Raw genomic sequence first — 14,342 nt, forward strand, 5'->3', positions numbered from 1 at the left:
CTGTCTCTCTCTCACTGTCCACTCTGCCTGTCAAAAAAAAAAAAAAAAAAAAAAAAAGATTCCTTAAATTTTAGGAAGTTTCTATACCTGAGAATAAGCAAGATAATTAAGATGATCTTTCTAAAATGATTATCAAGAAATTCCAAATGCCTGAAGAAATATTTTCAAAAATTTCTAGCAGAATAAGGTTTCTGTTCTTTTAGTGTGACTGTTCTGATCTGTTCTCTTTTACTTTTCAAGCTCAGTTCCATCCTGTTCTAGTCTGAGTTACATCAAGCTATGTTTAATTTCCTAAATCATCCATATTCAGTTATATTTTCAGGCCAGAAAAAACTTTCCCATTGCGAATCTGTTTGGGATTACTATTTCCCAACATGGAAGACCAGAGTCCTTTTTAGAGACAAACAGAGGAGTTTCGAAGGCAAACCTTCCTGCTCTCTTGAGAGAGACCCACTAGAGAGAAGCAGACTTGAGCAATGGAAAACAATAAGGAAAAATGCATTGAGCACTTGAATTCAAAACTATCCCATCTAATTTTCCAAATATATAGTCAAAACAAGATTTTTAAATTTATAACTATGCTACTCACATAGACTTTACATTTTTCCAATTTTCTCACAATGCTCTTAAAAAATAAGAAGTCTAAATTTAGTGTTCAAAATATTTGCTGGAAAATTTTATTAATGTCAAATTTATAGCCTCACTCTAGAATTTTTATTTTTACAGTTTTGAAGGGAGAAAATTGAAACATTTTTTTAGAAACTATCCCATGTTTCTTATGCATCTGAAGGTTTTCATACCATCCAGAAAACTTAACAAAAGGATTAAGATATTATGTGTTGGTAGTACTTGAAAAATTTCCACCATAATGCCTGATGCAGATACTAGATCTTCTTACACTTACAGTAATACATAAAATGACTAATATTTGCTTTTCCCAACTACAGTACTAAAAATATGATGGCATTTTTACAGAGGCTCCCTTCTACTCAATCTCTGTTTGTCTTTACCTAACAACCAATACCAGTGCACACTAGCAAATGATCCTTCAAATTAATGACCTCATATTGTACTAGGTTCAGGACAGCTGTTCGAGGGTCTTTTTACATGAACTTATACCTCTTTCTGCTGAAGACTGCTGTGGCCTATGTCGTTGCACCATCTGCTCAGCTCTCACTCCAGCAGCTGCCATTCTTGTCTTGGCACCGTCTGTCTGGTTATCTCAGACTCCCATCTGCACTACTTATTGTCACTGCTAAAATTACAATACATTTCACCTTCTACTCCTAAACAGAGGAATTCCAGAGTCATTTCTCCTTGTGGATTTAGGAAACTCCTTTGCAAAACAACTAGAGGGCACACAATAAAAATCCCTTCCTTAAGGCGGGCATTTGATCTAGTAGTTATATGTGATCCTACATGGAAGTGCTTGGGTTTCATTCTTGGCTTCTGCTTTGGCTTCTGAATCCAACTTCCTGTTTATGTAGATTCCAGGAATCAGTGGTGATGGCCAAGGGATAGGATTACTACTATGGGAGATTTGGAAAAGTAATCTTTGCTACCTAAGCACACTACACATAAGGAAAAACATATTTCATGTTGTGGGAGAAGGTATTACTTAAAAAACACAGGAAAATTTGGCAACAAAATTAATGTATGTCATGACTTCTTTTCAGATTCGACTACCAGAGAATAGTTCTGCTTATCTTTATACATGAGTTACTATAAACATTTTTACATTCTAGAAAAATTGATGTTTTAAGACAAGGTTATTTTATTTCCCCTGAATAAAAGGACAATTGCATGTATTTCTATCACTGCTGTTCTTATATATACTACTCCAGCAATATGAGAATACTTCAAAAAGTTCTTGGAAAAAACAGAATTAAAAGTATGTGTTTATTCTGGTGAAAAATTAAAATTGAGATCTATGCAGTTTTTTTAAATAATACACATTTCCAGGTATGATAAAAATTCTGCACCAATTTTTGTAACAAAATAAGCTTATCATTTTAATTCCATTCTCCAACAATTTTTTGGAGTATCCTCATATTAACTAACAGCCTTTAACCAAAATAATTAAACATACTTTGCAGAGAAAAACTTTTGATAATAGATGAATGATAATTATAATTTACAAATTTTTTAAAAAAGCAATTGAATACACATATGAATCCTAAAAGCTGTTCAGTAATTTGTAATGGTATTACCAAAAATTGAAGAGTTATTCAAAATTGACAAAAAACTAATCAAAATGTCTATTGGCAGTTAATAAAAAATTGTGTATTTATAAAATGTATTATTCTAAACAGAATAAGTGGCATACTGTTATGTACATCCAAATAAACAAAAATCATATATATATATATAGGATTGAGCAAAAGAAACAAGGCATAAAAATGCTGTATGACTTCACTTCTAGAGAATTCAAAATCATGCAAAATAATTGTGCTGTTTGGCAGAAGACTGTGGATACACGAAGAGGGGATTCTTCAGTGCTAGGGATAGTCTACTTCCTAACCTGGGTGGTTATGGGCTGTGTTAGCATCCAAGGCCTGCCATAGCAAATACTACACGCTAAGTAGATTTTAAAAGTGGAATCCCTCCCCCAACAGTTCTGGAGGCCAGAAGTAAGAAAGGTGTGGAAAGGGTCGTGCTCCCTCAGAAACTTCCAGGATGGAATCCTTCCTCCACAACTCCAACTGTGCCTCGGCCAGTGTTTGCATGACTCCCATCCCTGTCTGTTTTTACATGGCCTTCTTTTTCAGTCAGTGTCTTTTCCTCTTCTCTTAGACTTGTCATTGGATTTAGGTTCCAACCAGATAATCTGTGATATTATCAGTTCAAGACTCTTAATTACATTTGCAAATCCTTTCCCAAATAAAGTTATATTCAGTTTCCAGACATTAGGATGTAGACTTTACTTCTTAAGGCTACCACTGAGCTCACTACATGTGAAATTGTTCATTTTGTAAATATATATTTAACTGCATACTTAAGATTTATGTACTTTTCTTTTTAGAGATTCTTCTTATTGAAAAAATTATGAGAAATGATTGAGGGTTACAGCTTAAGTAAAGCACTGTGGCTTAGTAGGTTAAGCCTCTGCCTGTGGTGCTGGCATTCCATATGGGCATCAGTTTGTGTCCCGGCTGCTCCATTTCAGATCCAGCTCCCTGCTAATGGTCTGGGAAAGCAGCAGAGGATGGCCCAAGTACTTGGGCCACAGCACCCACGTGGGAGACCTGGAAGAAACTCCTGGCTCCTGACTATGGATCGGCCCAGCTTCAGGCATTGTGGTCATTTGGGGAGTGAACAAATGAATGGAAGATCTCTCTCTCTCCCTCTCGCTGTATGTAACTCTGTCTCTCAAATAAATAAATAAATAAATAAATTTTTAAAAAAGAAAAAATAATTAACGCCTCTCCATTTTATAAGCATTCCAGTTATGCAAATCTTGTATCATTTGGCATATATTGAACATTAAAATGGGGAGAAAATAATTGCTACCTTATGACACCCCCCCCATTTTTTATCGATAGACTAGAGAAAATCCTTAAGCAGATTTATAGCATAATATATATACTCCTTTTATGTTTAACAGAGATATCCTAAATAAAACAAGATGGCAATATTTAGTACCATAGAAATCAACAATTATAAACAGGAAAAGCCATACAAATCACAGCAAGAAAATAAGAATTATGGGAAGAACAATGATAATACTCTGTGACACCTTGAAACTACTTTTGCATTTTGGCATTAAAACTCTTTCCCCAACCCTATGCAATTCAATCACTGCTGACAACAGTACAGTGAATTGCCTTGCTTTGCATGAGAGTCAATCTAAGCACAATTATGAAATATAAAGGGATATGCAATCAAGAACTGGGACAGACACTTCCTTTAGCAGAGGAACTTAGTCAACAACCTAAATATGCATCACAAAGTATATAAGTGTGTGTATGTGTGTGTGTATGCTTTTCTGACCATGAAATGTACCAAATATTTTTGCCCCACATAATAACATTTCCAGTCAATTAAGGACTATGTGGTCAAATAAAACTAAATTTGACAGTGGTCAAATAAGACTAAAATATAGCAGGAACTGGTGACACGGCAAAGTGGGTTAGCCCACTGCCTGTAATGCTAGCATCCCACATGGGTAACAATTTGAGTCTCATCTGCTCCACTTATGTCCAGCAACAGAAAAGCAATGGAAGATGGCCCAGGTATTAGGATCCCTGCCACCCATGTGAGAGACCAAGAAGTTCCTGATCCCAAGTCAGGTTCCTGGCTCCTGTCTTCAGCCTAGCCCAGTCCCTGCTGTTGGCGGCCATCTGGGGAGGCGGCTGGAGGAAAGAGGATCTCTGTCTCTGTCTCTCTGTCTCTCTCTCTCTCTCTCTCTGTAACTCTTTCAAATAAATAAATAGATACATCATTTACAAAAAAAAATTAAAACAGAACTGAAAAGTTTCTGTCAACTGGTGATGTATTTGCTGTGTTAATGTAGTTCTACACATCACTCACATGTCTGTGATGGTGTTGGTATAAGTCTTCTGCGCTGCCAGTCCCATAAAAGTATAGCACATACATCCATGCACAGTGTAAGATACTTGATGGACATACGCGGGCTCGTCCTGCGAGGTCCACGCACTGCCGGGATGGTGGGGCAACGGTGTTTTTCAACAAGAAGCACCAAAGACAAGTTTTCGGTGAACATGTCTGTTTATTAACAATCAAGCATAAGCTTTTAAAGGGCAGGCAGAGGGGAGAGTAGCTAATTCAAGGCAACACTAATTCTATAGGATGAAGCCGATGTTGGAGATGCTATCCTTCTCCAATCAGCTTGAAGGTCACGTAGGCTATGGAAGCCTCCCAGGTGGGCCTAGGCCACACCCAAGAGCAGTTTACCTGATTGGCAACAGAAGGCGCAGGTGGGGGGAAATGTTCTTGGGGCTCCTGCCACCTGCCAGCAATCAGGCTAACCTCCAGCCTGGGCTAGGCAGGCAGTTTCACAGGCTCACCCACAATGATAATAAACTGCTATGCTACTGATTTAAGTATTTAATGTACTGTACTCAATTACAATGTTATTTTTTTCTTTTTTAAGGGATTTATTAATACATTAAATTCTCAGGGTCAGAGCAAATGAATGATAATTACTACGACCTGATTCTCATCAATTCCCATGTTAATGTGATATAAACACAAAAAAATACAATTTCAACATAGTTCATAGATATAATTCTCTAAGAATACAACAATACTTCCCTTTGAGAGACAGAGAGAGATCTTCCATTATCTGGTTCACTCCTTAAATGCCCACAATAACCAGTGCTGGACCATCACTCTCAGTGGGAAGGACTTGAGCTATCATCTGCTGTCTCTTGAGGTACAGGTTAGCAGGAACCTGGGTCAGAAGCAGAGTCGGCATTGCACCACATCTACAATCTCAAAGAACAAGAACAAAGTGATGCAGATTGTTATACTTTCTTGCACACAATAGAGCTTATCAAAGTTCAGGAAGAGTGTAAACACAGAGAAATTTGTATACAAATCTCTCCCATATAATGACATGGATTGAAGGCTAGAGAGAAGTATATTCCTGACCACCTTGGTTACTGAGGCCAAAGCAAAATGTTTTGTGATGGTAAAAGAAAAGGCTAGACCAGTACTAAGGTATTGCATTTATGGCTAGCTCTGCATGGTCTAAATGATTCAGGAATTGTTACTCATTATATTATGTTAGAGTGAGTGGTGAGTCTGCAGTTGCTGATATGAAGACAGTAGGAGGATATCTGGAAACTCTAGATAGACTAATAGTGAACAAAAATTACTTGTCAGAGAAAATCATCAACATGAATGAAACCTCTCTGTTCTTGAAATGGATGCCTGAAAGCAGTTTCATCTAGAGAGAGGCCAAGTTGATTCGGCTTTCAAGGTTTTAGAGAGGGTAATAGCATAATACATTGTGCAACCATGAATTAAGTTATCCATACTCAGATTATTTTATCTGTTTTCCACTGGTTATTTCTCTGGGCAGAATGCCTTCCTAGTCTGCTAAAGATATTACTGAGCCCACTGTTTATTCCTGGTGACAAATTTGTGGATTAGCTATAAATATTACCCTCTCTGGAAATACACTGGAGCAAAATGGCATTTTTGTTTTATTTATCTGTTTTAAAATTGTGTGAAACAATAGAGGGCAATATCTAAAAACTATAATTTAATGCTACAATGCCTGAATTCCAGTTCTGTCACTTAATAATTCTGACATTTTAGTTAAATTACATCTCAGATATGTAATCTACTTATTTGAAAAAGATATTCAAAATGGCTCTCACTACACTGAAATGGTGTCACTTTTCTAGCTGGATTTAGGAAGGATTGCAAATGAATTATAGAGGCTGAGGCAGATTCCTTCCTTTTCTCCCTAAAGTTAAGTTTGCTTGCTTTATAAAAACATTGGAGTAATATGTAGGAAACTCTGGCTGACACGTGCATTATGCCATTTACTTGTTTAATTATACCAGTGAATATCAGTGCTTTTTATCTTTTTGATTATTGGACTTTTTCTCTAGATTGTGTTAATGGAAATTATTTTAATGTGATTCCATGAAGGACCCTCTTTTTTGCTTATGGCATGAATTAAAAGTGGCTCCCAAACTTAATCAAGGCCATGGCTTTTTATGTGTATTGTCTGTAAACCCTTCATTGTGGAGAAAGAACTTTGTGAGCCTACTGTGAGTATAAATCTAAAATAATCAGATTTGCTCTCGTACATTTGCCTTCTCAGACTTGTGTGGAATTTCTAGACCAGAAGGAATCTTTGGACACCAAGTCCATAACATGAGACTGGGATTCTACCGATTTTATTTTAAATAAACTTAGGCCAAAGGCAAGGAGTGACTTTTGAAAGAGCTTGGATTTGTTTAAAGTGCAATAAGTAAATAAAAATCAAATACCATTGCTCTGTATGTCATCAGTTAAATTTGAATTTCTCTGAAGGAATATAAAGAAAAATATTTTTGTGAGAGTTTCCAGTTATCTGAACTCTACTGGGTTATTTTAAAAATTCTTATAACCTCAGAAATCAGTACTTACAATAAGAAACTAACATTTTTGGCTCTAATATTATTCAGAATTACCATATTTATTGTTGAATAATTAGTGAATGATGATCTCTCATTGATAGTAAAATATCTACGTTAGTTTCTGACTTGTTGAAATTTTATCATTGACCAAAAATGCTTCTTCATTTGCTTTTTCTTTTCTGACAAGACCTAAATTTGGAGCTGCAGGAAAACAGAAAAACCCAACATGCCTGCTCCTTTAAGAAGACATGGCTCCTTTACTTTAAAAATAAGGAAATGGTAGATATTTTGTGAAGCAGGTAAGATTCTGTTTGACAACAACCCATATCTGAGTGCTTTATTTCTGTTATGGTTCCACCCTAGGAGGTCTCTCTCTCTCTCTCTCTCTCTCTCCATACCACATCTCATCTCCAGCCCTGTGTTTCTCCACCCCTTCAAATAAAATTAAAATTAAAAAAAGTGAAATGGAAGTCTCAGAGAGTTAAACTATATATTTAGTATAAATAATTAGAGTTTTGTCATAAATTATTCTCAGTATAACACTCAATTTACAGTTAGTGAACACAATATTAATATACTAGTAGATTATTGATGCTATAATATTATTAATATATTTACATCACATTAATTGTTCATATTCACTGAAATGAAAATATGTAGAGAAATAAAATCTGGAGCTCACATTAGTTTAAAATTTTATATTTTATCAAATATATGTACTAAGCTTTAAAAACAACTTTAAGGAGCCAGCATTGTAGTATAGCAGGTAAAGCCACCACCTGTGCCCATTTGGGCACTGGTTTGGGTTCTAGCTACTCCAAGTCTGATCCGGCTCCCTGATAGTGACCTGGAAAAAGCACTGGAAGATGGCCAAATACTTGGGCCTCTGCCACGCATGTGAGAAACCCTGATGAAGCTCTTGGCTTTATCCTGGTCCAGCACCAGCTGTTGTGATCATTTGGAGAGTGAACTAGTGAGTGAAAAATATATTTCTCTCTCTTCTTGTCTCTCTGTAACTCTGATTTTCAAATAAATAAATGAATCTTTAAAATACACTTTAAATTTCCATGTATTGTTCTTATATTACATATATAGTTTTAATACCAGCAACGTAAGTAAACATCATTACTATAAATAACACAAGCAAGAAACGATATCAAAATCTTTTAAATTTAATATAATCTTGGAATATTTTAAATTTAAATATAACTTGTTCCACAAAGAACACAGTATGTTTTTCTTATTTCCTCTTTATTTCATTGGAAATTGTGCAAACTTCATTCCTAAGTATCAAAATTCTGAATATGTATGCTGAGAAACTATTTCAGGCATTATTTTCTTAGTAGGAAAAACTGCTTGATTTGAAGGCATAGTAGATTTTAATTTGCTTGCTTTAGGGTGGAATTTTGCTACCAAAATGTAAACTTAAATATTTGTGAAGATTAGTTAGATATTGACTTAGAGATGGTGACCATCAATCCAATTAAAAATATGCCTATTTTAAAAGTTAAATAATATATCCTGAGATCTCTCTTATTTACTGTTGCTTCTTTGTGTAACTGCTTCTGAAGAAATATTTTTTGGAAAATTTTCCCCAATAGGAAAAGGAGTACTGTACTCCTGGGCAAACACATTTTTCCTGGCTCTTTCAATTAGTAGTTATCTAATCCATTGCCATATATTCTTCAAATAATACCATTTCTGGTAGGAAGGTTTTGGAAGAATGTGACCTTGGCTTTGACTATGTTCAACTTATATCCTATGAGAGTCTGTCCATTACCTCAAAATCAACATTCTGCCCCCCATTGATATTTGCAGGACATACTAGTGATCTAATTCCACTTCATCTCATTCAATGTGAATTATTGCCCTATTTTATGAACTTGAAAAAATCAGTCTCTTTGTCATTATTACTGTATCCATTTGCTTAATCCATGCATTCATGGTAATGAAGGCTCCACGCTAGTTTGGAAACTATTTTGTTCAAAACTGTGTCTTCTTTATCTTCTGCATCACCTGGCAAAGTATTGACATTTAATAAACATTTTCAAACAAGTTAGTGTATCATGTTAAAAGAAAAGCAAACATACACTTTCTTTGCTAATGAATACATATGTTGTGTTCCTGATTCAAAGGACTCCATCATCATTTCAAATCAAACATTCCTGTATTCTTTCTGATATCCTTCTTTTTGGGTTGTTGATTCCTCCAACAGGTTTTAGATTTATTGCAATGATGATGATGAACGTAGCCAGGATTTTTTGTGTGGAACTATCTAGATCCTGCAGACATATTAAAATCATTTTACCATTACTGCAATGCAGGGAGATAGTATTATTACTACTTATTCTGCAGAAAAAGAAAATTGGAACACAGAGATATTAAGTGGAAATCATCCCAGTAAGCAGCAGCAAATTTGGACTCAGGCTTTTTGACACCTCTAGTGTCTACTAAGACTGAGTCCACACTTAATCAATCTAGTCTATTAGCTTGAGCACCTATACCTGCTTCAGAAAACTTTTAGCTTTTAGGTTCAACTACTATCATCCGATGATTTCCCTCCTCAAACATTTGATCCTTGGCAGAACTGTTCTTTGGTTTTGTTTTTATTTCCCCATGGAAGCCAACACAGCCTTGCTGATTTTGGTTACACATCTGAAAGGCTTTGCAATTGTCAACTCAACTGTTTGTATTATAGTTTTTGTCTGGTTTCAATCTGTTCTGCTTCAGCACAAAAGGAATTTATATACAATTTGGGATCACAGAAAAACACAGTCATTGGGAAGTGTTTCAGTCAGAGGTGAATTTGTTGTTATAAACACAAATTAAAGTTTGTACAAACTCTCTTAAAGTTTGGGGATTGATCTGAATAAGTTCAAATAACTTCATAACTCAAGGGCAGGAAATATAGCTGGATCTCACAGACAATTGAAGATGATAAATTCAAACACACACTTAATTATTTTATCAAAAGGCTCTCTAGACCTTCGCTCTGGGTTGAGTGTAACCAAGATCAGGAGTATTTATTCTGAAATATTACTATGTGTTAGCTATGTTCCTAAACCCAAAGCCACAGCTTCCTTTAAGCAACATTCCACACAGTTCTCATACCTTCTTACCTTCAGCATCTAATCTTTTCCCTACCCATTTAGGCTAGAGGTGATAAATGTACTTACTATTTCTAGTTTTTGCATTATCCATACTAGTTTCCTTATGCCATACTCACACTTTAGGAAATTTACATTTTAGAATCTCTTGTAATTACCCAATTTGCATATGTCATCTATTTCTTATTGGCTGCCTTCTGATTCAAATTTCAATGAACTCTAAATCTCTCCAGTATCTTTTAAGGAAGAGGATACATCTGATTGTTATACTTAGCATTGGTTGAGACATTTTTGGTATGGCTTCATTATATTTTATTTTTCTGTCCTGTCTTAGTCCATTAAGGCTACATAACAATGGTACCTTAGACTGGGTAATCTATAAATAACAGAAATTTATTTACCATAGTTCTGGATACTGGGGAGTCCAATACAGAGGAACTGGCATATTCAAAGTCTGGTGAGGGCCCAATTCTTTATAGCTATGTCCTCAAATGGTGGTTGGGTAAAGGCACAACCTTCAATTGTTTTTATAAGGATGATAATTACGTCCATGAGGGCAGAACTTTCATGATGTAATAATTTCCTAGAAGGCCCCATATCCTGATCTACTCACATTGGGTTTTAGGTTTCAATACATGAATTTTAGAAGAATACTGACATTCAGTTCATCACATGTTTCTTTTCCACTTAAGTTTTAGACATGGTGTCTAAATACAATTACCCCAGAGAAACATTAACTTCTTACTGGTGTCCTCCTGACAAATGAGAGGAATTGCAAGACATTCTTCAAGTAAGAAATAGGAAAAGCTGGTTTCAGAGTTAAGAAGGCAGGGATTTATGACAGCAATTTCTAGGATGTCTGTAATAATCTTGGTCTTACAATATTTATGCCCTCAAGTAATCTCTTTTTTAACTAAATCAGAGGTTTTCTCCATGATCAACAGAATACTATAACATTCAACTTCTTGATCTGTGCCATAAAAGGCATTGCTTCTTCTCCCTGCACTGTTGGGTTACTCCTCAGGCATAGAAAGATGACGTGTTCCTAAGCTATCCAAACAGCCTTGTGGAGAGGACACTCGGGAGGGCAATTAAATCTCACCAGCCAACATAAGTAACTTGTAGTCATTTGAGTGCATCAGCTTGGAAGCAGTTAAGCTTTCAGAGAGGAAAATGCTTACAGCACTAACATGATTTAACTGATGAGATATCATAACCCAAGTCTGCTCAAAACGTTCCTGAACTACTGAGCTTCAGAAATTGTGAGCAATTGTTTTTATTATTTTAAACCATTAAACCTTGAGATTATTTGTTACAAGAAAGCGATAACTAAAAGTTGAATATAAGGATGAATGGGTATTAACTTGCTTAGTTGGTTATGAAAGCCATATTATAGGACAAGAAGGGAAAAAAGTTCAAAGGGTCAAGAATCTCATTAAGGTGACTTAGAATTCAAATTTTTAAACAATGGCTTCCTTTGTTATTTGTGAGACAGGTGTTTGGATTTGATGGGGTCTAGGTATGTGAGCTTAAGTTTCTGGGCATGTCAAGAGTTATTGACACAGACGATATTGCAACATGGAGGATTTTGAAGCTTAAGAATAATTTTATCAAGTGTTGTGCACAGCATCCAGCCTCCAATTGGACGTCCTCAGTCAGAATATAGTCATAGTAAAGAAAAATAAGAGAAGGTATCTGGGCCAGAGGAGAATTGAGTAAATTAACTGAATTAGGAAAAAAAGAAAAACATATGCATACAGATGTTGATATGAATATATGATACATATGAGGGTGTGAAGTTTTTTCCATAATATATAGAAAATGTTATGGAAAAATTATGCATGGACTTCAACAATTTTGTGCCAAAACAAACTCATACTTTTAATTCTAGTTTTTCACAAGCTTTTTGAAGTACCCTCGTGTGTATGTGTATCTGTGTGGGAGTCTCACTGGAGATTAGGGTGAATCATGTTGTTGAACTATCACAGCCGTAAAATATATGTAAATCTTTTGGCACAAATATTTTTTAAAATCATATTTAACACATAGATGCTGCTTATTTTTATTTTTTTTACGTTATATGTTTCTGTTTTCTAAAATTTTTGGTAGCCACTCAAGTGAATTATTGACTTATAAAAAGTTTTTAAATTAATGCATATATTTAAACAAACGTGATATACTAATAAACTGTACTCTTCATCTATCTCCTGATGGTTACCTGGGGTAAATACAATTGAAAATATTCTATCGTGCTGTTATACAACAATGAATGGATTTTAAATGTTTTTACATAAATATCTTTAAGTTACATTTTCACAAACTTTTTGAGGTATCCTGGTATCACATATTAGATCAGCATATTATGATGTTTTGTTTTAGGGGAAAAAGTAAGCACAGATCATTTCCTTCTCTGCTTAAAAAGCTTAAGCAGAAAGAGAACAATCTATGAAAATAGAGAGATGAACAGAAGCAGCCAACTGGCACACATATTTGGGGCTCACATGCAAATCAACTTATTCTTTGCTTTCCAACACTTCCCAAATTCTTTTAAAACCATATTTGAATCTGGATAGCAACTCTATATGAAGTCATCACTGATATAAATACAGACAGCATTGTGTTGGGTAGAGCAATGCCAGAAAATGACAGGACCAACAGATAAAAACCAAAGCAATTAAGTTTCCATAAACACTTGACTTGGTGTTGAATCAACATTCATTTTTATAAACAGCAGTGTAGCAAGAAATAAATGACAATCATACATTTCCAATATATAAACCATGTTGATTTGGTGAAGAAACAGAATTCTTTCCAGCTTTTTCCTTACAATGTGGGAAAAAAAACTTACTCAGTAATTTATGAGTTTTATTTCAGATATCGTGTGAAATTCTCTGTTGGCAAAATGTTAAAAAATTAACAGATAAACTTTGGTATGTTTTTGGTTTCACAACATCCCCCTCAACCAAAATAAAAAAAAAATCTGGCTACATATAAGCAATTTTTAGTGATAATTTTCCTTTACTGCATAATTTCTGAGCACTCATTGTGAACTTATTAGCAAGGCAAGGGAATTCTTTCTTAAAATGCTGTAATAGTTCTGTTTCTATTTCCTAAGCCTTACTTCAACAATAACACAGAATAACACATGAAAGCATAATTTTTACCTGATTTTCTTCTCTTACAGATATTCAATTGACCTTTCTCAGGAAATAGCTGAGGTACATATATATTACAAATATGTTTATAATCTTTAAAAATATATTTATTTTTATTTGAATTGGGGAGGGGGAAGAGAGATATCTGTCTGCTGATTCACTTCCATATATGTCTACCTGGGTCCAGCCAAGCCGGAAGTTGGAACTTAATTAAGATCTCCCTAATGGATGGAGGAAGGGACCCAAGTACTTGAGTCATCATCTACTGCCTCTCAACGTGCATAGTAACAGGAAGCTGTAATCAAAAGTGGAGCCAGGATTTAAACCCAGGCTCTGAGGAATGGGCATCTAAGCGGCATCTTAACCACTGAGCCAAAAGCCCCTTCCAGGAAAATATGTTTATTAAAAAATATCTTTCTTCCAAAGAGCAGAGTTAATCAATAATGAAAAAAAAAGTAACAAAGAAAAAAAAAGATTTCAGTAACTTTCCTCTAGATGCCAAAAATACATAGAGAAACAAAAGAGATTATGGCTCCTATTAGGATCTTACTAAAATTAGTTGAATGAATGAAATAAAGCTGATAAATTATTTCTCTTTTTCTGTATCATTAGGTCACTTTTCCTTTCAGTGTTCTTGCTATCTAATCATAGCTCCAATGATTCATGCAGGTAATACTTGCAGTCTGTTTTTTTTTTGTGTGTGTGTTTTTTTTTTTTTTTTTTTGACAGGCAGAGTTAGCCAGTGAGAGAAAGAGAGACAGAGAGAAAGGTCTTCCCTCCATTGGTTCACCCCCCAAATGGCCACCACAGCCGGAGTGCCACGCCAATCCGAAGCCAGGAGTCAGGTGCTTCCTCATGGTCTCCCATGCGGGTGCAGGGCCCAAGCACTTGGGCAATCCTCCACTGCCTTCCCAGGCTACAGCAGAGAGCTGGACTGGAAGAGGAGCAACCAGGACAGAATCTGGCGCCCGGACTGGGACTAG

General features: G+C 35.4%; 1 protein-coding gene across 1 annotated transcript in view; it reads left to right on the plus strand.

Annotated features, from left to right (window-relative positions):
• Positions 1 to 11,356: 11,356 nt before the first annotated feature.
• The window catches only part of CRISP1 (cysteine rich secretory protein 1), a 38,699-nt gene continuing 35,713 nt past the window's right edge, over positions 11,357 to 14,342 (plus strand). The window contains exons 1-2 of the mRNA XM_008263035.3: positions 11,357 to 11,466; positions 13,389 to 13,422. The gene's annotated coding sequence lies outside the window, so the exon portion shown is untranslated. The remainder of the gene's footprint in view (positions 11,467 to 13,388; positions 13,423 to 14,342) is intronic.

Source organism: Oryctolagus cuniculus, chromosome 5 (genome assembly GCF_964237555.1).
Source record: "Oryctolagus cuniculus chromosome 5, mOryCun1.1, whole genome shotgun sequence".
Taxonomy (NCBI): Eukaryota; Metazoa; Chordata; class Mammalia; order Lagomorpha; family Leporidae; genus Oryctolagus; species Oryctolagus cuniculus.